This window comes from Sinohyriopsis cumingii, chromosome 16 (genome assembly GCF_028554795.1).
Source record: "Sinohyriopsis cumingii isolate HCF-2022 chromosome 16, ASM2855479v2, whole genome shotgun sequence".
Classification (NCBI taxonomy): Eukaryota; Metazoa; Mollusca; class Bivalvia; order Unionida; family Unionidae; genus Sinohyriopsis; species Sinohyriopsis cumingii.
This window is the reverse complement of record NC_142976.1, coordinates 89,065,391-89,093,101: the sequence shown is the minus strand read 5'-3', so window position 1 is coordinate 89,093,101 and position 27,711 is coordinate 89,065,391. Positions and strand designations below refer to the sequence as shown.

Sequence of the window (27,711 nt, the reverse complement as noted above, 5' to 3'; positions counted from 1 at the left end):
GGGGTGTTTTAATAAAAATGATCTGTACACAGTACTTCCTATTGATATTCACTCGGTCGTGACACACTAAAAGGTAGGTATCAAAGAAAATGGATATTCGTTAAAAGGGTAAGTGCCTAGATTTCACGCCTTGTCCTCGTTGATCTAAAAGATCCGGATTTTAAACTTTTTCCGTAAGAAAATGCCAACTCATAAACTTTCTTTGTTCTAACTCAGTATATAAGCACGAACACTGTGTCCTAAAACCAAAGAAAAGATTCAAACCAGCGTTGACACCTTATTTGGAAAACTCCGAATTATCGTTATTTGTGATCCGACATGGGTGAAAGCTACATTTCAATAGTATCTATTAAATATAAATGATCTTTGCATTAGTCTTTTATTTAAATCATTTTAATTGTTTTCATACAAAAAGATTGTGCTAAAATAATTTATCTCATATGTCAAACACATTTCTGCCATATTACAGAGACATTAGTAGTTAAGTGGGATACTATAGGGACAATGGGACTTAGCATTAAAAAGACCCCTGGGACACTTTAGGGACAATGGAAATTTAACATGGAGAAAAATCGTGGGTCACTTTAGGGACAATGGGAATTTAACATAGAGTTTGGGTCTGTCTAGGGACAAGGGAAATTAACATGGGAATAGAGTTTGGGTTTGTCTAGGGACAAGGGGAATTGAATATGGGATTTTTTTTTTTTTTTAAAGTTTTTTTTAAATTTAAATTTAAATTTAAATTTAGAAAAGGGGTAAGCAATGGAAAGGCTATCTCTTTTCGAGAAATATGGCTGGCCCTGAAAAGGGCCTTTGGGTTTATGTTAATATTAATATTGACATAGATGGCATCTGTCACATCTTCTTCTTAAACTCCTTCTAACTACCGGTCCATACACAAGTACCCTCTTGAGACATCCTTGTCTTTCTATGTAAACTCTCCTCATCCATTGACTAGTATCTATCCTATCAACAACAGTCCACTTGGACCTGACATACATGAGCATGTCCGTCCTAAACATCATGGAAGACACAAGGGTGGATGACTCAACTGTGGTCCACATCTTGAAGCGACGAGAATAGGTGAATCAATGCAGTGAACTGTGCTTATTTATAGGTACAGGAAGGATTGAAACGGATTGAATTCATTCACCAATCCGAACACGCGTTACAAAATTCAGTCAGCTCGCATCCAATCCGAAGAGAGCAGTCTGTGACGTCACGTGGTCTATATAGATTCGTTAGCGCTTGTGTGCAGTCAATCTATGCAACAGTGATTCAACATGACGGAAACTCAGAAAACGATCCATTGGGGTGCACCAGCAGGGGAGACTGCCCAAGGGAACCCGGACTTACTTTCAGAAGAGGTACACTGGGATTTTGTGGATTTTCTTACCTCGCAAGAATTTGTTCCAGAACCTTCGTTACCTTCTTCATTACCGCAAGTGGAGAATTTTAGACAGAGACAGAAAGAAGAATTGGAGAAATTTATGCAACGACAAAAGGAAGCGGAACAAGCTTTTCTCCTACAGCAACAGCAACAGCAACAAGAAGAGGTAAGAAAAAAACAACAGCAACAGCAGCAAGAAGAAGTAGCAGCAAAGAAACAAGAGGGTGAAAATCAAACGGCTACGGTACTGTTGGACATTTTAGCGGAGTTAAGAAGTCTGAAACAAATGTATCAGACTTCTTTATCACGACCGAAGAGAATACGACCTTCCCGAGCTAAACACGCCAACCCTGTGACTAAGCCTGTCGTACCACCCTTAGTGATTTCAACCCAATCATCAGAAGTAGGCCTTGGCCGTGGCAAAGGCTTAAGGCAGTTAAAGTTGATTGGTTAAACTCACTCCTACACCAAAATGAAAAGGCCCTTTTCAGGGCCACCCACATTTCTCGAAAAGAAATACAATTTCAATTTGCGAATAACTCAAAAATAAACCCCACCCATTTTACCCTTATAGTACGTGTCTGTGTATGAGTGCGTGAGTGTAGCTTCTTATTTTAAAATCAAAACTCAAAGACACTTACCTTATATCATTCATGTATTCTTTTATCCATTTTTTTACAATCCAATTCACAATTCACCACAGAACACTTTAATTAAAAGTTCATTGACTTCTTCTTTCACCTTGTTTAGTCTCTCTGTTTTTTTAATTTCTTCACCGTTTTTACCTCATTTTCTTCCCTTCTTCTTTTCTTCTCCTGTTTCTTTGCTTCTTTTAAATAGAATTGTCTTCTTTCTTCCTCTTCTTCCTCTGAAGAATCCCTCTCTTCTTCCGAAGAATCCCTCTCTTCTTTTGAAGAATCCTTCTTTTCTTCTGACTCCTCTTGTTTCTTTTTTGGGCAATCTGGAGACCAATGTCCTTTTTCTTTACAATAATAACAGGTATCTTGACTTTTGTCTCTTTTAGTCCCTGTTTTTGTTCTTTTTTGACGGTCTGGACACTCTGAAGACCAATGCCCTTTCTTCTGACAGATATAGCAAGTATCTTGACTTTTATCTCGAAAGGAAGGAGAGTAGTCCGTCGGCTGGTCTGAAGAGAATTTTCTAATGACCCCTCGCAAAGCTCTGACGAAACGTTCCATCTGGGTAGTCTCTTCCATCGTTGTGCTCAGCTTGAGAGTGAAATGAATAGTGAAAGGACAAGACACACACCCTTTTTATATACGCTGGTTTGCCAAGACTATAAATTAGTCTGTGGTGTTTAAACTTGAGTCATTTGACGTTTTGCACTCAAGATGAAACGATCCCATTCATTCGAGAAGAAAGAAGAAGAAGAAAGTAAGAGGCAGAAACGTGATCTATCGCCTCGCACCAGGGCTGAAATCTTGGCACAAATTCATGCCAGTGATTTTGAAGAGGACATGAGTGAACCAGAATCCGAACCCTCTAAACCAAGTTCACCACCCTTAGTCAACCCTGAAAAGTACTATTCCATTCGAGAGACGGAAAAGCGCTCCTCTAGAAAATTTAGAACCACGGCTTACACCTACACGGTGAAGTTTAAAGATTTCAAGACCGACGTACCCTTGGAGAAAGCAGAAGGGTTTATCACCGAGATGTGGGATTCTTTGCTCACCTCACTCAAGCGACAATGTCAACCCAAAGAAGACGATCGCTTGACACTATCCATAGATCACGACGGTTTGAAATCCCCTGTTTGGATCGAGTTTAGCAGACCTGCAGAACTAACCCCTTCCAAAGTCATGGACAAGATTCAACACGTACAACAATCTAATGACCAGTTTGACATCACCGATGGTAAAGCCACACTGAAAATGGCTCACGTCTCTCTTCCTCAAGGGACAGGACGCAAAAAGATGTTATTGGTGGACGACCTTCGCAACATTAAGCGTAGTCTTGTCCGAATTAACAACCCTCAAGACCAGATGTGCTTAGCCCGTGCCATCGTGGTGGGACGAACCTATGCCAACAAGAACGACACGGTAGAATGGAAAAGAACCTGGGAGAACATTCGAAAATCGAACCGAACCAAACAACGAAACGAAGCAGAACTCCTATTGCAACAAGCTGGCCTGTCCAAAGACACACCCTGTGGCATTCCTGAGATGCAAAAATTGCAAGATGCCCTAGCTCCACGCTACACCTTGAAAGTGCACCCTCAAGAAATGCGCGGGTCTCTGTTGTTTCGAGGCCAAGACTTTAAGGACGGAAAATACATTCATGTCTATCATCACGATGACCATTTCGATACCATTACCAGTATCACTGGATTCCTGGGATACGGTTATTATTGTGAGAAATGTGATTATGGTTATAACAATCGAGAGCAACACAAGCATTGTGGATTGAAATGCCCAGGATGTTTGGCCTCTCCACCCTGTCTGAGCGAAGAACCACTGCCTTGTTCAACTTGTCTGCGTACGTTTGTCAGCCCTGCCTGTTACCAGCAACATCTGAAGACGCAAGGTTCACAGCAGAAATGTGCTTGTCAACTCTTGAGATTGTGCCCTACCTGTGGACAAGGCATACTTACCAACAATGCCAAGGCACACGTATGTCGAGGAAAGAAAAAATGTCACATTTGTCACCACATCGTGGACTTGGAACACGAATGCTACGTGCAAAAATACCAACCCCCACCAGAGAAAGAGGACGGTCACAAGAAGAAAGGCAATTTCATCTTTTTCGATTTCGAATGCATGCAAGAGACTGGCATTCACATCCCTAATTTCTGTGTGGCTCATCGAGCGTGCGAGAAGTGCATTCAAGAACCTATCTTCAGTCATTGCCCTCACTGCAGCAAGATTCCTGGAGGGCGTGAAAAAATCTTTCGGGGACCAAACACGTTAGCCGATTTTGCCCAATGGGTCTTAGACCCCATCGACAAGACGTGGAGCCAAGAGGACATCGAACGTTACGGAAATTGTCATCGTCATGCCACGGTGATGGCTCACAATTTCTCCGGATACGATGGACAGTTTCTTTTGAGGTACTATACGGAACATGGCACCGAACGTCCTAAAGTGATTTTGAACGGAGCCAAAATCATTTTCATGCAAGTGGGACAAGTACAGTTTAAAGATTTGATGAGTTACTTGGCCATGCCTTTGAGCCGAATGCCTAAAACGTTTGGAATGACAGAAATGGCTAAAGGGTACTTTCCACACTTTTTCAATACGGAAGCCAATCAACATGCTGTTCTACCCCATTTGCCTGAGGCTCACTATTACCACCCCGACAACATGCGTACCGAACAACGAGAAGCTTTCTACGCTTGGTACCAGGCTCACGCCTCCGACCCTTTCGACTTTCAGGAAGAAATGTTAAAGTATTGTCGTTCCGACGTGGACATTTTACGGCGTTGCTGTGGAAAATTTCGAGAACTGTTCATGGAACACGGAGGGGTCGATCCTTTGAAAGAAGCTTGCACCATTGCCAAAGCGTGTTACTTAGTGTACCGCCAACGATTCATGCCTGAAAACACCGTGGCTGTCATCAGTCCTCAAACGACCAACTATGTCAAGCGTCAATACTCGGTCAAAGCCCTACGTTGGTTACATTACTTGTGCGACAAGGAAGACAAATGGATTCAGCATGCCCGCAACGGAGGAGGCGAAAAGACCATCGGAACGTATTCGGTAGATGGCTGGGACTTAGAAAACCCCAAGATCGTGTACGAGTTTAACGGTTGCTTATTTCACGGATGTCCCGTCTGTTACCCTGACCGTGGCACTAAAAATCAGTTTTTGCAACGAACCATGGAAGACTTGTACCAGGACACTTGTCAGCGACGCCTAAAGTTAGAACAGCAAGGATACCAAGTGGTGGAAATGTGGGAACACGAGTACGATCACCGTTTGAAAACCGATCCCGAGTTTAAACGCCTCGTGGAAAGTTACCAGTTCATGGACCCGCTGAACCCGAGGGATAGTTTGTACGGAGGAAGGACCAATGCCACCTGTTTGCTGTACCAAGCCGACGAAGAGAAAGGAGAAGAAATCAAATACTTGGACGTGTGTTCGCTGTATCCCTACGTGTGCAAATATTGTCGCTTTCCTGTAGGGCACCCGCAATTGTTCACGGAACACATCGACCTGAAAAACATTCGACAATACGAAGGCTTGATCAAGTGTAAAGTTTTGCCTCCCACGAACCTATACCATCCCGTCTTACCTCACCATTGTCAAGGCAAACTGATGTTTCCCTTGTGCCGTACTTGTGCCGAAACGTGCAACCAGGACCAACCTTGCCATCACAGCCAGGAAGAACGTGCCTTGACGGGAACCTGGGTCAGCGTGGAATTGTTCAAAGCTCTGGACATGGGATACCAACTGGTAGAAGTGTACGAAATTTGCCACTTTCCCAAGACACAACAGTACCACAAGGGTGACCCTACTCAGAAAGGCATTTTCGCTGACTACGTGGATGCCTTTTTGAAACTGAAACAAGAAGCCAGCGGCTATCCTTCCTGGTGTCACACTCCCGAAGACCAAATACAATTCAAAGAGAAATACTACGCACAAGAAGGCATCTCCTTAGACCATATCGAAAAAAACGAAGGTAGGCGATCGTTTGCCAAAGTGATGTTAAATTGCTTGTGGGGTAAAATGGCACAACGACCGTGTTTACCCAAGACGGAATATTTGACAGAACCTTCCCGCTACTTCCAGATGATTCACGACAAAACCAAATACATGAAACACGTGGACGTCGTTCGAGAGGATTTGATCTTGGTCAATTACGAAGAAGATCTGGACTTTGTACAAGACGACCCTTTTGGAAACGTCATCATTGCGGCTTACGTGACAGCTCATGCTCGCTTAAAATTGTACGAAGCTTTAGAACTGTTAGAAGAACGCGTCCTGTACTTTGACACGGACAGTTGCATTTACATCCATCATCCGATTCAACAGCACCCTGACATCGAAGGAGACCGTTTAGGAGCCTGGACAGACGAGCATCCCGACGACAAGATTCTAAGTTTCGTCAGTGGTGGTCCCAGAAATAACGGCTACGAATACCGTGACAAACAAGGAGAAGTGCACACGACGTGCAAAGTGAAAGGACTGACTCTGAATCATCGTACCAGTCGAGTGGTCAACTTTGGGGTATTGAAAGAAGCCTTGCAATCGGGAGAGGATGGAAACTTTAAAGTGACCACCTATCAACCGAACAAGATTGTACGTTTACCCACTCACCACATCGTCAGTCGACCCTTGGAAAAAGTCTATCAAATTGTATACCAGAAGCGAGTGCGACTTCCCAATCACTTCACCTTACCGTACGTTCACGTAGGTATTGGTCTGTATATGAAAAGGAACCCTAGGCAAGATCGATAGTTCATTGTTCATTGAAGTAACTTACCATGTCGTTGACGAAGAAGAAACCAGATTGGTTAGGAGTCAAATGTTGGACATCACCGAGACCAGGGTTTTGAGGCTTGGACACAAGAGGTGGCCCAGTATGCACGAGAGTTATTCAAGGAAAAAAGTTACTTTTCAACCTGTGTTAGTGACGGTGCCAGAAGAACCCGTCACCCAGGACAGGACTGTCGTGGACAGGCCTGAAAGACCCTTTCGGGAGGACACTTGTGTGACCTTACCCCAACTATTGAACTGGTTAGAACTTTACCCAAAACATGTTGTACAGACACTTGTGTTTATTCCTCGTTCATGGTTATCATGTGCCTTTTATTCTTGTACTTAAGCCTTTGGCTTTTATGCATTTTTGTCTTTCGTATTCATGTTTGAAACATTCAATAAACGTGTTCTGAAAAAGTATATAAACTCCTGTCTTGTTTGTTTTTCGTGTCACAAGTGACATTTCTCACACCATGGCTACCTCTGCTGTCTCTGCTCCCTCTTCCTCTACTGTCAAAGTCATCGACGAACACTTAGATCGTGCCAATTGGGAGGCTTTGTATCTTCGCCATCCCTTTAACATGCTCATTGCTGGACCTAGCGGTTCAGGCAAAACCGAATTCGTCAAACGTTTGATCGAACATAAACATCATTTGATCGATCGACCCCCTCAACGAATCGTGTGGTGTTACAAAGAGTGGCAATTGGCGTACAGCCTCTTGCGAGAAAGTCAAGGCGATTCCATCGTGTTTGTGGAAGGCATTCCTAAAGAAGACGATGGCAACGTCTCTGACTCCCGTCTAACCCATTTGGTCATTTTCGACGACATGTTAGGAGAAGACGAAGAAGAAATTAAACTGTGGTTCACGCGCAAAGGGCATCACCGTAATGCCAGTGTCGTTTACATCACCCAAAATTTGTTTCAACAAAGTAAAGCCCATCGCACCATCAGTCTCAATGCGCATTACGTGGTCTTGTTTAAAAGCCCTCGAGATAAATCGCAAGTGCAAGTCTTAGCCAAACAGTTAGGAACGCCTTGGCTGGCTCAGGCGTACGACGATGCCACTCAAACGCCACACGCCTATTTACTCGTCGATTTGAAACCTACGACTCCCGAGGATTTGCGATTTCGTACCCACTTGTTTCACCACTGGTGCCAAGACGGAGGGCCTGTCCTGTACACGTCTCCGTCCTCGACTTCATTTCACTCACCATAAAAAAATCTATAAAAACCTCAGACCCTTTTTCGTCTGTCTCACTCTCAGTGCGAACATGACGTCCCTTCAGTCGCATCTTCCCGTCAAATTGATTCGTGCCTTGTATGGCATCAGTCGAGAAAAAGATCCACAAACACGAGCTCGTGTCTTAGAAGCTAGTCTCAAAGAAGTCTTACGATGGTTCACGGTGACGGCACGTCAATTACTTCAAGGAATCATTTAGATTCCTCATCAAACCAAACGCTTTTTCGATCGAAACAAAGTCGCTTTGGTCCAACTGGCCGATCCCCGCATCGACACTCAAACCAAAAAACAAATCATTTTGAAACCTGGAGGGAGCGGTACTCTAGGAGGGGTCATCATTCGCTCACTCTTAAGATGGGATCCTAATGCCCCCAAAGTTATCCCCAAGACAAAAGTCCAACGAAGCCCCAAGAAGAAAAAGACCAGGTCCCCAAGGAGAACTTCTCCAGTGGCAGGACCCTCCTCTGACCAGACAACACCACCACCCCGGAAAAAGAAAAGAAGCCCCCAGAAAAAGAAAAGTCCACAGAAAACTAGTCGCAAGAGAGGCACTTCGGCCAGGACGCAACCTTACACTCGCAAACCACGACCTGCCACGGCGGTGACTGCGTCTCCGGCAGCTTCACGTTTGTCCACTTCTCCGTTAATGACACCCAGAACTGAAGAGTACTTGGAGACGTTGATCACACCAAGAACTTCTCCGTTGATGACCCCCAAAAGAACTTCCCCAGTGGCAGGACCTTCCAATTTAGTGGCAGTGGCTGCTGCTCACAAAGTACCTTCTCCCAAAATCAAAGTTCAAGAAAGATCGGGCATGTTACAAAGTTTACTGGATTTGTCCAAGCAAGAACTGGCTCGATTTAGTCCATTACGTACCCCTGCACGACGTGTCATGCCTGTCCTCAAACTGATACGACGTAAAGACAATCAGTGGCGACGCGTTCCAGTATAAAAAAGACCTGTGACCAAGTCGGGGTATCAGTGTTTTTTTGGTGCTCCTGAAGACTCAAAGATGTCACCCTCCAGAAAACCCCAAGGAAAGAAAAGGAAAGGACTGCCACCACGTTTAGCCAAACATGGGGACATGTTATCTGTCCTGTCCAAAGCTTCTCCACCCCTACGAAAAAAACTCATTCAAACAGCCTCCAAAGAGGTCATCGATACCGTGTGCGAATGTTGTTTGAACGTTTTGAAAGGCACGATCCCTTTGTCCAAACACCAGAAACAATGCTTAGGCAAACATCGTCACGTTCTTCGCCAAATGGTTCAAAAGAAAATTCCCATTCGTCAAAAAAAGAATATGTTAGTGCAACGTGGAGGTATTTTACCTCTCTTGTTAGGCCCCATACTGAAAGGAGTCTTGGGAACCATGTTGGGAGGACTGGTGGGAGCAAGATAAAAAGGCCTCGTAAGTTCCAAGATCTCAGAATCGACCCCTGACAACCCCATGGAAGGACGAAAACTAGCTTTAGTGCCTTACAAACGATGGATGGAATACCATCGGTGGCAAGAACAACACACTCCGCATTTACCTCCCAATCCCCATTTGAGCGAGATGTCCCAGTTACAACACGAATTGCAGTCCTTAATGGATCGCCAAGATTTGTCCGAAACAGAAAAATCGCAAAAGTACGGTCAACTCTTGCAACGACTGCAACTCTTTCACCAGAAAGCTTTAGACGAAACAGCTCTACCCACTCTGAAAGATTTTAAGACCTTGATGAAAAGTCCAGCACCATCACCAGTACCAGTACCAGTACCAGTACCACCAGTACCCGTGACCAAGACAGAAAAAGGAGAAGAAGAGGAAGGGTTTCAAACTCCACCAGAAAAAGTACGCAAGTTAACAACACCACCTACCTCCAGAATTGGATGGATTAAAAAGATGATGGTCACCCCTTCTTCATCACAAGAGAAAAAGAAAGTGAAGACAGAAGTGAAGACAGAAGTGAAACAAGAACCGATATCCCCCGCTCAGACATCCTTCTCCTCTTCGACACCTATTGCTGGCCGCACACGCAAAGCATTGCAATCCAAGAAAATATCCCAAGAGAAAAAGAGTAGCATCCTCCAAGAGTGGGTGTCTTATTAACACACCAACCAACACAAAAAATGGAAAAAGTCTTAGCCAGCATTTACTACGATCCCTCCCATCCTGCAGGTTACGCAGGAGTTCAAAAATTGTATCGTGCTGCCAAAACGCGACTGAAAAGTCTCCGTTTACCTCAAGTGCAACCATGGTTACAAGAACAAGCTACCTACACTTTACACAAATCCATTCCACGCAAGTTTGCCAGAAGTCGCACCCGAGTGGAAGGCATCGATCATCAATGGCAAGCCGATTTAGCCGATGTCTCTCATTTGGTCAGCTACAATCGTGGCTACAAATATTTGTTTTGTGTCATCGACGTCTTTTCCAAATTTGCCTGGGTCGTACCCTTGACTTCCAAATCGAGCAGCGAGTTAGTGCGAGCCCTGCAACGGGTGTTGAAACAAAGCGGTCGTCACCCTCTTCGATGGCAAACGGACAAAGGCACCGAATTTCTGAACCAAGCTTTCCAAAAAGCATTAAAGAAATGTGACATTCATTTTTTTACCACCGAGAATCCCGAAACCAAAGCCAGCATCGTTGAACGTTTTCAACGCACTTTGAAAGAACGCATGTGGAAATATTTTACGCATCACCACACTCTGAAGTACATCGACATCTTACCGCACCTGGTGCAAGCGTACAACCAATCTTACCATCGAAGCATCGGATGTGCCCCGCAATACGTGACTCCCGACAACGAAGTGTTGGTGTTTGAGCGCCTGTTTGGTACGTCCCCGACGAGGGCTGTCCCCGAGAAAAGTGGAATGTTGGCCGTAGGAGATTGGGTACGCATTGGCAAAACCAAACGCACTTTCGACAAAGGTTACTTACCTAACTGGACGACCGAATTGTTTCGCGTCACTGGACGAGTGCATGGCCGTCATCCTGCCGTCTATAAATTGGAAGACATGAACGGAGAAGTGCTCAAAGGAACGTTTTATTTGCCCGAGTTACAACGTGTCACCAAAAAAGAAGACTACGTGTACGACATCGAAAGCATTCTCGAACGCAGAACCCGTAAAGTGGGCAAACGACGTGTCAAAGAAGTCAAAGTACGTTGGAAAGGATATCCCCCCAGTTTCGATTCTTGGATCGACGCTTCGCAAGTCATCGACTATAAAAAGAAGTGACCATCATGCCCTTTCACACAGCAGACGCAGCTACGTCGACCACTCCTCCTTCACCTAGTTCTTCTGTGCAAGATTTACAAAAACAACCCTTGTGGGTGTGGTGTGGAGAACGTGTGCCTAAAACGCAAATCGTCTTTTTCTGCCAAATCTTCGTGGTGTATTGTGTCATCGGGGCAGCCATCGCCAATTTGAGTTTGCAACAAGGAGACAAACAATTGTGGACCATTTTATTGAGCAGTTGCATCGGTTACCTGCTTCCTAATCCCTCCCTGAAATTCACCTCGAACGGGAACCCCGGGAACCTTGTGTCCAGTGCCAGTGCCAGTCACCACTTCAATCACAATCAGAACCCCATTTTAGAAGGAGACACGCCTCTGACGTCCACTAACCCCTCGGACAGCCACAGAACTCTGGAATTATGAGTCACCAAAACCAATTTTACTTAACCTTACCCAGTGACAGTTCCATGGAGGTGTTTCCCAAGAACACGTTGTGCTGTTACACGGCCAAATTACCTCAAGCCATCCCCTTAGATCACGAAGCCCATTGGGAAGTGGCTTTAGTAGAAATGATTCACCCGACCCAAGTCCTCAATGTCCTTCCCAATCAAAATTTTTTTGATGTGAAGTTCATGACGAACAATTGCAACAGTGGATGGATAGCAATGTCAAATATGACAAGAAAACCCGTACACAAAAGTACACCACCTATCACTTGTTCATTTCCCCAGGCTATTATTTTAGTGGTCAACATTTGGTCAGCACCATAGCCTCCAGGTTTAATGCCGTGTTTCTGAAAGCTTTGGAGCATGTTAACAAAAGTGTCACCATGGAGTACCACAAAACAGCTCGTCGCTTCTTGATGAAATTTGAACGGAGTAAAATCCTGTCCATTTTATTTTGTCCTGAATTGTATGACATGTTGGGCGGAGACATGAACCTGAGAATGAGCATGATGAAGAAAAGCGAATTACCCATCGTTTACGACAACGAGTCTTTTAGCAAGTTATTTCGTGCCCCGGTAGAACTGAACCAAGGACTGAATTTGATGTTTGTGTACTCCGATGTGGTGCAGTATAACGTGGTGGGACACACCTCCGTACCGTTACTGCGTGTCATTCCTTTCAAAGTGGATTCTGCCACGAACACTGACGAGGAAGGTGGAAACACTTACCACGTCCACCGCGAATTTGTCCATCCTCACTATTTGCCTGTCAGTAAGTCGTATTTGGACACGGTCAACATTACTATAAAAGGAGATTTGGGACAAAATATTCCATTCACCAAAGGAAAAGTCACGGTGAAACTTCATTTTGAAAACGGTTTTCTCACGATTCGTAAGTCATGTATCCAGTGTACCGAGGCGTTGCTCGACAGCGAGGACACGGTTTAGGAGATATGTTAAAATCGGCCTTTCGTTCGGTGGCCCCGGTGTTGAAACCGATGGTGACACGCGGATTGCACGCCTTGAAAGATGCGGCACTGATGCAAGGCAAAGAATTTCTCCAAAATGTCATCATCGACAAACAAAACCCTAAAGAAGCCTTCATGAGGGCAGGCAAAAATATCTTGCTGCAAACGGGCAAAGACATTTTAGGCCAACGAGAAACACCTATAAATGCCCTGCACGCTACCGAGTCAGACATTCAGTAAGGACAAGGCAGAAAGAGACGACGAAGAAAACACCCTTTCACCAGACTTCAAGCTAGAAAGGCCAAGAAAAGAAGAACCGTTCTTGACTTAGACGTTTTCGATTATTGAGAAAAGAGACCAAAAAAAAATGATGCACCGAGAATCTTGCGCTTGTTCCAAGACGGAACTGGATCTGTTTGCCATGCCCCCCGCGATGATGACGATGAAAGAATCCCAGTGGGTGGAATTTCACCCCGTCTCCTCACTGACCGATTCCGCTCCCATCGAGTTTGAAATCAAAGGACAGCCCGAAGATTACATCGATCTGAATAGCAGTTACTTGTACCTGAAAGTCAAAATTCTAGATAAGACTGGAGGTGCTATAGACGATGAAGCAGTAGCTCCCGTCAACAATTTCATGCATTCCTTGTTCAGTGGAGTGGACTTGTACTTGAATAACAAACTGGTCAGTAGCAGCATGGATACTTACCCTTATCGTGCCTACCTGGAAAATCTCTTGACGTACGGAATAGATGCCAAGAACACTCATCTCAATGCCTGTGTGGTATGGGAAGCTGACGAACCTACCAAGTTTGAAATATTGGAAACTGATGAAAAGAAAGACAACAATGATGGATTTGTAGAACGAAGAAAGAGAATCACGGGAGCCGACACAAGTTTAGAACTGATAGATCGTTTGCATTTGGACATGTGGTTGCAAGAAAAGTATTTGCTGAACGGGGTGGATGTCCATCTGAGGCTGAATCGTAGCAGTACCGCTTTCCATTTGATGGCTGATAGTGACGGTTACAAAACCAAAATCCAAGAAGCCAGACTCTACGTACGCCGTGTGGAAGTGTTACCTAAAGTGGGAAACGACATCAGTCAGACGTTGAGCAGAACGACCGCCAAGTATCCCATGCGACGCGTGGAAGTGAAAACCTTCACCATTCCCAAGGGACAGCGATCCATGATCGAAGATCATCTGTTCCAAGGACAGTTACCCAAACGTTTGATCGTTGGTATCGTCGAGAATACAGCCTTCAACGGAGCTGCCGAAAAAAATCCTTTCTACTTTCAACACTTTGGCGTGTCCAAAATCGAAGTCAGTCGCGATGGCAAGACCTTGTGTACCCGACCTTTCGAACCTGACTTTACCAAGAAGAATTACTTGAGATCGTACTTGTCCCTGTACGAAGCCACCGGACAGTTAGGAACCAATACCAGTCACGGTATTACGTACGAGGATTATGCAGGAGGCTACGCTTTGTGGGCTTTCGATTTCACTCCGGACCAAGGCAGCGACGAGGGACATTTCCACCCTATAAAATCCGGCCAGATTCGTGTGGAAATTCAGTTTAAAGACCGAGACCCTGATGAAACGGTGAACGTCATCCTGTATGCAGAATTCGATAATACCATAGAAATCAACAGTTTGAGAGAAGTCATCCTAGATTACTAGAAACCATGGAAGACTGTTATCCCTCTTTACCTAGTGGAGAAACTTTTAGTGTTGCATTGTTGTTAAAAAATGTTAGAGTTGTTGTTTAGTGTTAAGTGATTTTTGAATAAAAAATGTTGTGTTTTGAAAAAAATGCCTTTGTCTTTTGTTTAGCTATAAGAATGTTGGATTGATGCTCTTTCATTTCTTACTATCCCTCTCATGACACTCACTAAAAGTTGCGACTCAAAAACCGTGTGGGGGATGTTTTCCTTCACGTCCGCGCTTTGACTTTAAGAACCGGGTTGTTTCCAGTCTAACCATCCATTGTCGACTCATCCTCCGAAGAAGATGTGCTCCAAACTAGCTAAACTCAACGAAGCCTACGTGAATTTGCATAGGGTCAGACACAGTCTGATACCGAAGCCAGAAGAAATAGAGAATGTGAGAATGTTAAAAATCACTGAAGACCTGATAGAAGAGCTCTTCAGAGAAGAAATGAACAGGGAGAAAGAAGAATGGACAACAGCAGCAACAACAGCAGCAGCAGCAGCAACCTGAACCTGACAGAGGCTTTGTCGATTGCCGTATCGACACCAAAGAGTTCTTCTTTTCTTTCCGAAGAAGCAGACCTATCGCCAGAAAGTTTATCCTCAGAGGACATCGCATTCTTAGAAACTAAAAAAAGAATGCCATACATAGCAAACAAAAAAACAGCCCTTTTCAGGGCTACCCCAATACTCTAGAAAAGAAATAACGATCGATTTGCCAATGTGTGTAGGTAGAGTAGTTTGAAAATAAACACTAACTCTTTTTTAAAAAATGTGAGGGTATGTGTTTGTGTGTTAGTAAGTGCTTAAGTAAGTTGGTATGAATAGTAGATTAAAATCATGTTTTTTTGGTGTTTGAGGTGTATATTTGGAGTTAGATTGGATTGCTTTGCGTATGTGGATAGTCTATTGAAGTGATTTATAAAAAATTTTAAAATAGTGATGGGTAGCATAAAAAAGTGAGTGAGTGTTTCTTTTAGGTCCGCGCGATGTTGTTTTTGGTCATGATGTAGGTAACATCAATTTTATGTTTTTTTAGGGGGATGTTTTCCTTCACGTCCGCGCTTTCACTATAAATTGAAACTCGCTGGGCAGTCTAGCTACCCTTGTTGATTGATCAACACCAAAAATGAACACGAGACTGTCTAACCTGTTGGAACTTCATGTGCATCTGGAATATGCCAGGCGCCTGTTGAATGAACTGGCCGCGGAAGCCATTGTGGAGGAGGGAAGGATAAGAGAGGAGGAGGAAAGAAGAAAAAAAGAAGAGGAGGAGAGAAGATATAAAGAAGAAGAAGAGGAAAGAAGATACAAAGAGGAGGAGAGAAGAAACAAAGAAGAGGAGGAGGAGAAGGAAAAGAAGAGAAGAAGAATAAATTTCAGAATCCCAGAGAGCGAAAATTGGGATTCTGAAGCGACATATCCTGCCTCTGCTCTCTCCCCCAAAAAAGTAAAAAGTAACTGGGGGATAAGATGTGTATGTGGCGCCAGGCCTGGAAGGTGCCACCATTAACCAGGTGTCCATGAAGTTCCAAAAACAACAGCCCTTTTCAGGGCTACCCAATACTCTAGAAAAGAAATAACCATCAATTTGCCAATGTGTAGGTAGAGTAGTGTGAATATAAACACTAACTCTTTTTTAAGATAGTGTGAGGGTATGTGTTTGTGTGTTTGTGTTTGTGTGTTTGTGTTTGTACCCGCTCATGTACGATTGTGTGGATAGTAGATTATGGATTTGTTTATCGTTTCTTAGCGTATGTGTTTGTGTGTTTGTGTTTGTGTGTTTGTGTTTGTACCCGCTCACGTAAGATTGTGTGGATAGTAGATTATGGATTTGTTTATCGTTTCTTAGCGTATGTGTTTGTGTGTTTGTGTTTGTGTGTTTGTGTTTGTACCCGCTCACGTAAGATTGTGTGGATAGTAGATTATGGATTTGTTTATTGTTTCTTAGCGTATGTGTTTGTGTATTTGTGTTTGTGTGTTTGTGTTTGTACCCGCTCACGTACAATTGTGTGGATAGTAGATTATGGATTTGTTTATTGTTTCTTAGCGTGTGTGTTTGTGTGTTTGTGTTTGTGTGTTTGTGTTTGTGTGTTTGTGTTTGTACCCGCTCACGTACGATTGTGTGGATAGTAGATTATGGATTTGTTTATTGTTTCTTAGCGTATGTGTTTGTGTATTTGTGTTTGTGTGTTTGTGTTTGTGTGTTTGTGTTTGTACCCGCTCATTGAGTCATCCACCCTTGTGTCTTCCATGATGTTTAGGACGGACATGCTCATGTATGTCAGGTCCAAGTGGACTGTTGTTGATAGGACAGATACTAGTCAATGGATGAGGAGAGTTTACATAGAAAGACAAGGATGTCTCAAGAGGGTACTTGTGTATGGACCGGTAGTTAGAAGGAGTTTAAGAAGAAGAAGAAGAAGAAGATGTGACAGATGCCATCTATGTTAATATTAATATTAACATAAACCCAAAGGCCCTTTTCAGGGCCAGCCATATTTCTCGAAAAGAGATAGCCTTTCCATTGCTTACCCTTTTTCTAAATTTAAATTTAAACTTAAATTTAAAAAAAACTTTAAAAAAAAAAAAAAAAAAATCCCATATTCAATTCCCCTTGTCCCTAGACAAACCCAAACTCTATTCCCATGTTAATTTCCCTTGTCCCTAGACAGACCCAAACTCTATGTTAAATTCCCATTGTCCCTAAAGTGACCCACGATTTTTCTCCATGTTAAATTTCCATTGTCCCTAAAGTGTCCCAGGGGTCTTTTTAATGCTAAGTCCCATTGTCCCTATAGTATCCCACTTAACTACTGACATTGTACATCAGCATCAAGATGTTGTTTTGAAATCAATAAGCATAACTGTTAGTCACCGTATTAACGCAATCAATATATATCTATTTTCACACCAAAATAATCCAGATTATTTCTCAAAGACTCTGATTTACACACACACACACGTATATATATATATATATATATATATATATATATATATATATATATATATATATATATATATATATATTAGCATGCACGTATAGTGTATTTCATTTTGTAAGCAGTGTATTGTAATTTATATGAAATCATGGAATGAAAGAAATCCTTGGGTGGTGAATGTATTGACAATATATTACTTATATTTTCAGGGAAGCTTCCTTTACTACTTGGATCTTTGGTATTAATAACATGGGCGGAAGGGATACGGCAAGCGGAGGAACACATTGAACCCTTGGATCGCACCATTGGGCAACACTTCAAACCTTTCCATCCCATCACCAAGCAACCCATAGAACCATTGGATCCAATCACCAAGCAACCCATCGAACCATTGAATACCACAGCCCAGCAAATTGACAACTTCAAAAGAACTCTTTTTGAGAAAGTGGATGTCACGCCTGAAGAGCAAGCCGAGAAAGACGCCATCCTTGAAAGGATCGTGTCGGCATCTCTGTCCACCGTAGAAAGAACTATTCAGGCGGCTGACGCTCAAGACAAAGCTTTCTTCGATCAGGATGTGTAGAGATTTACGTATTGTATTTTTAGTATTCATCCCAAATTACTGTGTGGAAAAAGTCGTTGTTATCTAAATCACAGATTTATTCTATATTGACCAACCTACTTCTTCATTATTTAGCAGGAATGAATTGTATTGTTCAATTTTCAGAGTTCCAGAAAATATAAATTTTGAATGGAAACAAAGAGAATGTAATGAATCAAATTTAACTTTAACAGGATTATAGTTTTACGCATTTATAGTAAAGTAACTGAAATGAGTTCAGTTTAAGTTAATGCCAAATACGGACAAAGCACTGGTTCTATTAACTGACGCAAGGACATTTTTCATTTTTCTTTAGCTGTAGTCAAGGTTAAAAGGATTACACGTGCCAAAACATAGACTCAGTGTTCAAATAACCTTTCTAGTGTTTATCTTGTAAGACGAATTAGAAGAAACAATATGTGATAAGTTAAAATAAGTATAGCAATGCTGAATTAATTCCAGACGAACAAATGTCATAATAAAAATGTCTAATATTGAATTATAGAATTATTTTCGCAGACACTATCAACTGATGATCCCTATTACTCACAGTTCAACAGAACATGCATGAGCTTTGTCAGGGCTCTTCCAACCCAAAAACTAGATTGTTCTATGGGTAAGTCACTTGTTAGATTACAACAAAATTCAATTCGCTCCTTAACCTTTATAATGTATTTACGTCAGAAATAAATAGACTTACATACAAAAGTGCACATCATATTCAACAGTAAATTAAAAAATACCTAGAATTCATAATTATAGAATATTGGGTTTAGCTTTATTCAAGTGAGACTGCAAGATAATTGCCACAGACAATGTAAATTGACAAAACCAACGGATGACAACAGATCAAGGTTCATTAACTCCTATGCTCCCGATTGCACTTGTATGTTATCATAACTGGTTTAGTACAGTATTTGAAAATGGCCCAAAAAAAAGATGTTTGTGTGTGTACGTGTGTGTGTGTTCATGGGGAATGGTCAAGAGCTAGACCGATTAAAGACCAGGTTCATACTTAACAACTTTGACCATTGTTCGTGGAATTATGAATATTACAACCGATCATGAAGCAAGCGAAAAAGGGCAGAAATGCTGGAACTATGGATTTATTACTGATGTATGAAGTAAAGTCTGATTTCTTGCTAACATATTTATTCTTTTATACAGGTCAAAGACAGCAATTGAATCAAAATGCTCATTATATCGACGGGTCCCAGATCTACGGATCAGACGTACAGGCAAGCAACTCCTTTAGGACATTCAGTGGAGGTAAATAATAATAATAATAATGCCAATAATAATTTCTGTTGATATTGCACATTAACAAACAACGAGCTTGGATTGTCTCATTTCCATGTAAAAGAAACGGTCACTGTTCAGTGAAATCCTGTTACGCTTGAACAAGAATTGATCACTAGATGCATATATTTATTAAATCCGCTGCGTACTCGGGACTTGTATTTAATTTGGAATTATTCCATTTAATGCTCTTGTAAATCCAAGTGACATTTTATTTATGAAAATGATAGGGATAGAAATGATTTAGAATGCTATATTCAGCATGCAAAAGTAAGATTAACTGTTTACTTTTGTATGTGCATTCCTCAGCGTTATATGATTTACTTAAGAGTGATACGCGAAATACATACAATTTAAACATTTTCTGAGGAGCTCAGATTTTCTTGTGTTATTTCGTGAGAATGATAACAGTCTTTATTTATGTGCAGGTAAACTTCAAACTGGAGCGGATCCTAACATTCCAAATCTGCTGCCAAAGGACATAAATAACAACGCCACTTGCGTTTTACCCCAGGCCAACCCAAACGTCAAGTGCTTCTTAGCTGGCAGCTGCAATTTTTGTATCTATCTAGTTGACATGTCAATCTATCTATCTGTCTACCTATCTTGGTTTTTTATATCTTGGACTGTTCATATACAAGTAGAATTCAGTTGGATTAAATCTTTACACTTTGTCTCAAAAATCCTTTTACGACATGAACATCGTACATATTGTCTTAACAGAAGATTGCTTGATCCACAAAACATGAATTATATTCATGAATAAAACTTTAGATCGTCATTTCAGGGAACGTTCGTGTCAATCAACAACCGGCTCTCATCTCACTCCACACAATCTTTATGAGGGAGCATAACAGAATTGCTGCAGGACTCTCAGCCCTGTACAATGGATGGTAGGACCAGATTCTATACGATGAAGCCAGAAAGATCGTTGGTGCCATTCTTCAGCACATTACATACAACGAGTTTCTTCAAGCAATCCTCGGCGACGCCATCATGACTTCTTATGGACTCAAACCTTTCACAAGTGGGTACTTCAACGGGTATGACAGTAATGTAAATCCGGCTATTAAGAATGAATTTTCTGCAGCCGCATTTAGATGGTCCACGATTCGCTGAAGTACAGCAGCACATCTCACACTTGTTCAAAGATATCTTTCTCAAGCCTGACTTAGTGTACGATCCTGCTGGAGGAGTAGATAGCATCACCAAAGGTCTCACAGACCCATATTCTCAAAAGGTAGGAAATACTCTATTAATCCTCAAGTACCCTTTTCCATGTAAAGTACTCTGTCGGGTTCCATGTAAAGTACTCTGTAGGGTTCCATGTAAAGTACTCTGTCGGGTTCAAATGCGACTTTTTATGTCTTTAATTTTTATAGACGTTTTTAGTGTGATACCCACTTTATTATAAATAAGGGTTTTAAGCTAGAATGACGGAGGATAATCATATCATAACTCACCAGCGGAAGAAATACGATCCGATTGACGTTGTGTTCCATATTTATAGTTTACTAATACATCCGAAAGATGCCAAAACAAACTTGCGAAACACAAATTTCATCACTGAGATCAGATTTTTTTTATTGACAACTACAAGTAATTCTTTGAAGGAGCACGTTATTTGTGCAAACAAACTGTCCTTTCAATAAATTTGTAATATGTAACAATAGCAAACGAATAGAGCCAATAAAGAACATTTATTTTCAACTTTCGTTCTTTGTAATTTACTTAATCTTTACGTGCAGAACACACAAGTAATTCTGAAGCCTGATATTTAGCTTTAAAAGTCTCTTGTCTATCGGATGAAAACTTTTTGGTTACGAAATGGACTCGTTAATTATCCCATAGTAAAAGTGAATGTTTCTTGGAGTCAAATGCAGGTGTAAATAAATGCACAATGAAACCCAATATAAATACAAATGAATGTCACTTGATGCCAAATACAAATGAATGTATCGTTTAACTCAATACAAATACAATCGAATCTATTTTGAAGTCTGAATGATGAAGATTATAATTCAACAGGTTGATGAACGCTTAAGCCACCAGCTTACCCGTCATTTGTTTGAGCAGCAGCCAGGGTTTGGGGGTGATTTGGCTGCTGTTAACATACAGAGAGGGAGGGACCATGGCATCCCGTTCTATCTGCTGCTCAAGGCAATCTGTAACGTCAGCGGCACCGTCCACAATCCAACCGTCTGGAATGCGCTCAACGCTGTCTATCAGTAAGTCGATTTGAAATGAAATTTAAACAAACGATTACCTTAATATATGTGGATCCTTAAACAACGTATTGCTAATATTTTATTACTTGTGAGTTAATGATCAACGTTTTGTTGTGTTTGCAATGTATTATATATTCTAGATCCATACATAGTTTCGAACGTTGCAGATCTGGAACGTTATATAAAGAAATATATTGACTCATATAATATGGAGATTACTTGACAGTGTTTGTTTTTATTTAGATCGAGCATATTTTTCTGCATCCAAAGAAGGCATTGTTACAAAATTTCGATCCGATTAATGGGGGACTGAGAATCGTAACTAATTCTTTTTTTTTATCTGTTCCAATGTTAAAGATCAAATCCATTGATGGTGCAGCGATGTGTATGTGTCTGGAACAATCTTCTAACCTATTCCTTGGTTACAACCAACTGAATCGAGTGTATACTGTTTTACTTGGCCTGCTGCAATGGTCTTGCTTGAAACCATAAAATATACTCCAAGTTGATATTGTTGTTGTTTTTTAGGGTTGTTTTTGTCTTTCTAGGACACGGTTTGACATCGACCTGTTCTCTGGAGGAATTTCTGAGAACCCTGTTGCTGGAGGAGAAATTGGGCCAACGTTTGCATGTATCATTGCTAAGCAATTTCAATCTTTGAAGAAAGGAGATAGATACTACTACGAAAATTCTGGTAACCAGGCATTTGCACCTGGTAAGTTAAATATTGATAGTATAACGTAATTGCTCAGCTTCCAGTTGTGTTGTCACTAGTTTTAAAATACGTTGGAAACAAGTGTAGAATATAAACTATTGTTGAATGAACCACTGTTTCATCCAACAAAAAACGTAACATCGTCATTAAAAATAAAGTGCATGCAGTTAGGCTGCCAATTTCTCTACCACCAGCTTTATTTGTATCTTGTTTCTACTTCATTTGTTATGCAACAACTGGAACGCCTTTGTATTAGAATAACCCAAAATATGTTATAAGAAAAGATAGCTTACATCATAGTGTTCTAACTTGTCCGCTGATTATGAGCATTGCTGCTAGAGTGGCCATAGTCTGGCCAAAGTATAAAAGTTTTAGTTGCTCTGTCAATTTCTAATTGCTGTCGATGCGAAATAGGAGTTCTACCTGATCGGTGGATAAAATATTAGTAATCGTGCGAGTATGACTCAGTAGAGCGTATAGAATAACAACAGATTTTTTTGTCATTTTTACGTTTAATTTACATATTTTGTTTTAAGGGGAAGCTTATGTTCCGACTAATAGACCTAATAATCTTAATGCAAAACGACGTCAAAAATGTGGTAAAGACATTCAACTTTAAGCGGCTATAATGACAACATTATGATACAAGATGCAGGCAGTTTGTGCAATGTTCTTGCAACAAAAGTTTTTTTAAATTTAAATCAAGGATGTGATTCAGAAACATCGATTCATGAGCCCTTTAGGCTACGGAGGAAGATATCCTCACGGCTGCTAGCTGTTTCTTGCTTAATTTAGTGGAAAGGTGGAAAGAGATAGTGATATTGATCTATTGAGCTTCATTGTCATTTGTCATCACCTCCAGTATTATCTTAATTCTGTGATTGACAACGTACTTTGTCTAGAGTTAAATCAGTAGCAATACATAATGTCGTCTAGATCCGTTAGACATATGTGTGCTTATTCGTATAAATAGTTCCATTTTGTTTCCTAAAATGTTCATTTTTTTTTTGTATTATGTTATCTCTCCTAGCACAATTAGACGAGATACGAAAAACAACCGTCAAAAGTCATCTGCAGAAATACAGGAATAATACCTATCCCGACGAACGCCTTCGTTAAAAACACCGGTCCCAGGTATGTACTTTACTTTGCCCATGGGTAAATCTTTCCAAAATGGAATAAAAACTAACGAGTTTGTAAAGAAAACCTAAGGATCTCACATTATTTACGAGTTAAACTACAGTCTTAGACGTTATCATCTACATAGAAAAGACTTGATTTCTTAGCTAGAATAGAAATGCAGGCAGTATATTAACCATACTCGTTCAGTGTCACCTTATTGTCATTATATACCGATCTGGTGATCGATTTGTGTTTAACGACCTATCAATATTTAGATTATTATATCTTTTGTAGACACTTTATTTAAAATATCTTGCCCATGAATATACCATAGAAGCAGACACTGACTGCTCAATGCAGGATTCGAACACTAATTCACCAAGTTGCAAAGCTGGAGAGCTATGCACCGATTTCCTTCTTATATACGTATTATTACAATTTTGTGCTCGGTATATGTATGTATATGCCCCATAGAAAGGACCACATTGGATTCACTGCACTAATTCAGTTTCCATAGTAAACCTATGGAAACACCATGATATTAAAACTTCAGTAACTTTAAATTTCTGAGTGCTCATGATCAACCTATATTTATTAGCATAGATGGAACCCGGATGACGGCTTCTGTAAAGAAAAAAGGATATAAGCCGCGGCATTTTGTGGACCTACGTGTGTTTGAAACATGTGCTTTCAATTCTGCACCAAAGAGCCAGGTGATAATTTCAGTAATGAGTGTTCCAAACTCAAGACTGTTAAAGGACTGAAATTCCATCAAGAAAACAGTCTCTATTTTTTAAGTTACAACTAGGATAAGCTCTCAAAAGATTTTTTTCCAATAAAATAACTTTCATTATAAACTAATCCTGGCCACCCAAACCCATATATACTCTATTTTATGTTCACCTATTTCCAGGCTGGTACCCATTTCTCCATACAAGTAGTACCGTGTGTCCTATAATCGTGACAGTGAATTCAGAGCAGAGATAATTACCGGATATACCATGTCGCCTCTCGTGAATGCATGAATCAATGAGATCAATCCTATTTTAAGGATTAGTGCTGAGTCGAGATGGTATTGTGGTTGGTGCGTGCAGACAAGGCGATGGATGCCGCAAATGGAGGAAGCGACTTTCATTCATAGTAGGGGATGAATTATAGCTTTGTATTAAGAAGATAGACAAAATATGTTAAGTTATTGAAACGTTTGTTCACTAGGGACCAATAAAATCAGTGAACAAGAGCTCTGGGCTACCAAGTTGCAAATGATGCTTTCTCCTTGCATTCCTTTTTTCAAGCACATCAACAAAACAGCGTTGTTCATATATTTCTGTTCTCAGCAACCGCATGATGTCCTGCAACGGTGTCTCTGATATCGATTATAATCAGTGGAAGTGTGGCTGATCTAATTGGGGACCATGGACAATATGCGAAAACTTCATCGGGTTTCGTTTGCGCACATGCAGGCAGCAAAAGCCCTGTGGCGCCAATGTCTGTATTGGAAATGCTTTCGAAGTGCAAATGTGTGTTTCTTACAACAAGGCGGATATACCCAGGATTCAGGTCCTCGTCCAGACATTGGAGTCAGTACTAGCTGGGCAACAGAAAAATACTGTTGTTGACATCGATACGGCTCAGAATGTACTCCAGAGGTTTTCGTCGCAAAATGTATTATAAAAATTTTGATATAGTTACAAATGTTGCCTAATGAGTAATTCTTATTGACAAAGGAATATTAAATAATAAAACTGATTTGACTAATGCAAACACAAAATAGAATTAACAACTTTTACGCATTATATAACGTTATTGCTTATGAAGATGGCCTTGTGTAATGGTAATGTGTAAAAACGAAAATCCAACAAACAAAGAGTTATCTAAGAGAGTAATCTTAATGCTTGTGAACCAGAACCATGCCATTATTGTAAAGTTAATTTTGTTATACATTATTTGTCCTTTTGTTCGGATAATATATTAAAGTTGTCATTTTTCTACCTTGCAGTTTTCATTTCTTCTTAAGGGGATATACTACTCTATTGTTAAATGTTTTTCTCTCACTGTTTAATATTTTCAATTCGATTTTGTGATACATTACTTTCTTTATATGTCTTTTTATGTTTGCATTTATATATGTTTACATTATATCATATTTCTAGTAAGAACATATTCTGTCTTTTGTTTGTGAATCGAATTACACGATCTTAGGAAGACATCATTTAGATCATGTGTACAAGCTTCTTAAACTTATGGGGTGTATGCGGTTGCAAGATTTACATAACAATATAAAAGACTGTTTATTAAATCAAACGCTGAAAACGATTTGAATCAGGCTGAAACTTTAAACGGCACAATACGCATTCCGTAAGGCCTATAATGTAACATCGTGACTTGTAACAAATTCCAGTATATAATGTTACTAGTCTGTACTCTCAAAATAAGTAACAGAAAAGAGTGAAAGACAAAAAGCTTTGTAAAATTTAACAAATGATTTAGTTCCCAAGAATACAAAGTGAGAATAAGAGAAGAGAACTTACGGAATTGCGAATTAAATCCCCCAAAAATCCAAGATTTACAGACACAAGTCCTAGTAAATTAAAGTCATGAATTAAACTCAGTAGAAGTCCCGAAGAAATCCAAAACTGAAGACGATGACGTGTCTGTTATAGTTTATAGAGTGTTATTGTATCAACAGTCTTTTGTTGAATCACAGTAATATAATTCCAGGTTTGAATGCAATATAAATTTCAGTGAATGTCTCTATCCAAGAATTTTATCAGAGCGCTTTTGTATTTCCAGAGACAATACTCACTTGAATTCAATAATCACTTGAATTCAATGACTTAAGCAAAAATGATTCCAGCCCCAAACTACTGGCCACAGCATATACTATACAAATTGAAAGTGCTACATGTTTTGCAGGACATATAGTTCTCTACTTGACCTGAGGTCACAATCAGCATGTTCTAAAAAATAACATTAACTAATGGAAAATAACATTAACTAATGGAAAATAACATTCCAGAATGATCCTGGTGTTTACAAAACAATAACCTGGATTATCTTTAATTCACTTAGGAAATTCCAAAACTTTGACTCGAATAAATATAGTTGCTTCTTTTATTAACAATGATCCTGATATTAAGCCCATACACTGAGAGAATAATTGAGATATGTATTAGTTATTTACATAAAATGCAATAAATAAAATTCAGTCAGGTCAAGCAGGTCGGTTTTGGACATTTTCAAGTCCAGGATACAACGTAACATTACAAAAGCATGTAATGAAATAAATTGTTTTTAAAACTAACAAACAAATAATTAAATTAAATATACATTACAACAATGTGATGCAGAAACATCATACAACATCAAGTAAGGATTGATTATAATTTATTTTGCGTCTACTTTGAAAAATGAATGATTAGAACCGAAAGTGGGTCAAATGAGAAAACTAGCAACATATCAATACATGTAGCAGTGATTTGTCGTTAACATAAGGATGTGATTCAGATCCAGCTGAATACAAGGACGAAAAATATAAGTATAACAATGCAGTCTCATTAGCTTACCATATTTTTATTTGAAACATAAATACATAGATACGGTCTCACTTTCTGAACACACACACACACATATATATATATTGTAGGCTTGTAGGAAGGCATTTGCCATGCTCATCAAAACATAAACTCTTTTCATTTGAAGCATTCCACAAAATTATTAATATTTAATCCTCTGTGTGATTCAGTCTTTGTTAAAATGAAATTAATTTGTTTGCAGATCAGTGCAAAGGTTCTTTGTTTTGGTATTCAAATTCTCTAAGACTATATAATAAACGGCACCTACAGCTACTTCAGTTACAATAGACTGGTTTCCTCTCATAAACCTCTGCAGCAATCAAATCTTTAAGTCGGTGTTGGTTATACACATTCGTAACGGAAAAGGGAACTTGGCAAGGAAATGCACGTCAGCTAATGAAGTAATCAGAGAGTAGTATTCTTATCTTGTGAAGTATTATTTTGCACTCGTTTTGCGTTCGTTTTAACCCAATGTAGAGACATGACTTAGAAGTTGTTAGCGATGCGAAGCGTTTTTTAGACCGGGCGCAATTATCAAAAGCCTTTTCCAGAGTTAACTGGTTTTTTTTTTGTATCTAAGCATATTTAATTAACCTGCAATTCAAATGTTATGATGGAAGTTTGAATAATTTTGTTCATTTCCTATATTCTCTAAGTTCTTTACTATTTGTAGTGCTAAAAGCTGTGTACAACTCATCAGGCTGTTCCTGAAACCAGCCCAATCACCAGATATGTGTGTGGATTCAAAGTGAATTTCATCTCCACCATCCGTATACATACTTGTTACGTACTGGCCTTTAAATCAAAGCATCG

The 27,711-nt window shown here is 40.3% G+C and overlaps 1 pseudogene; it reads left to right on the top strand.

Annotated features, from left to right (window-relative positions):
- Positions 1 to 318: 318 nt before the first annotated feature.
- Positions 319 to 27,609, top strand: LOC149780965 (chorion peroxidase-like; annotated as a pseudogene).
- Positions 27,610 to 27,711: the final 102 nt, after the last annotated feature.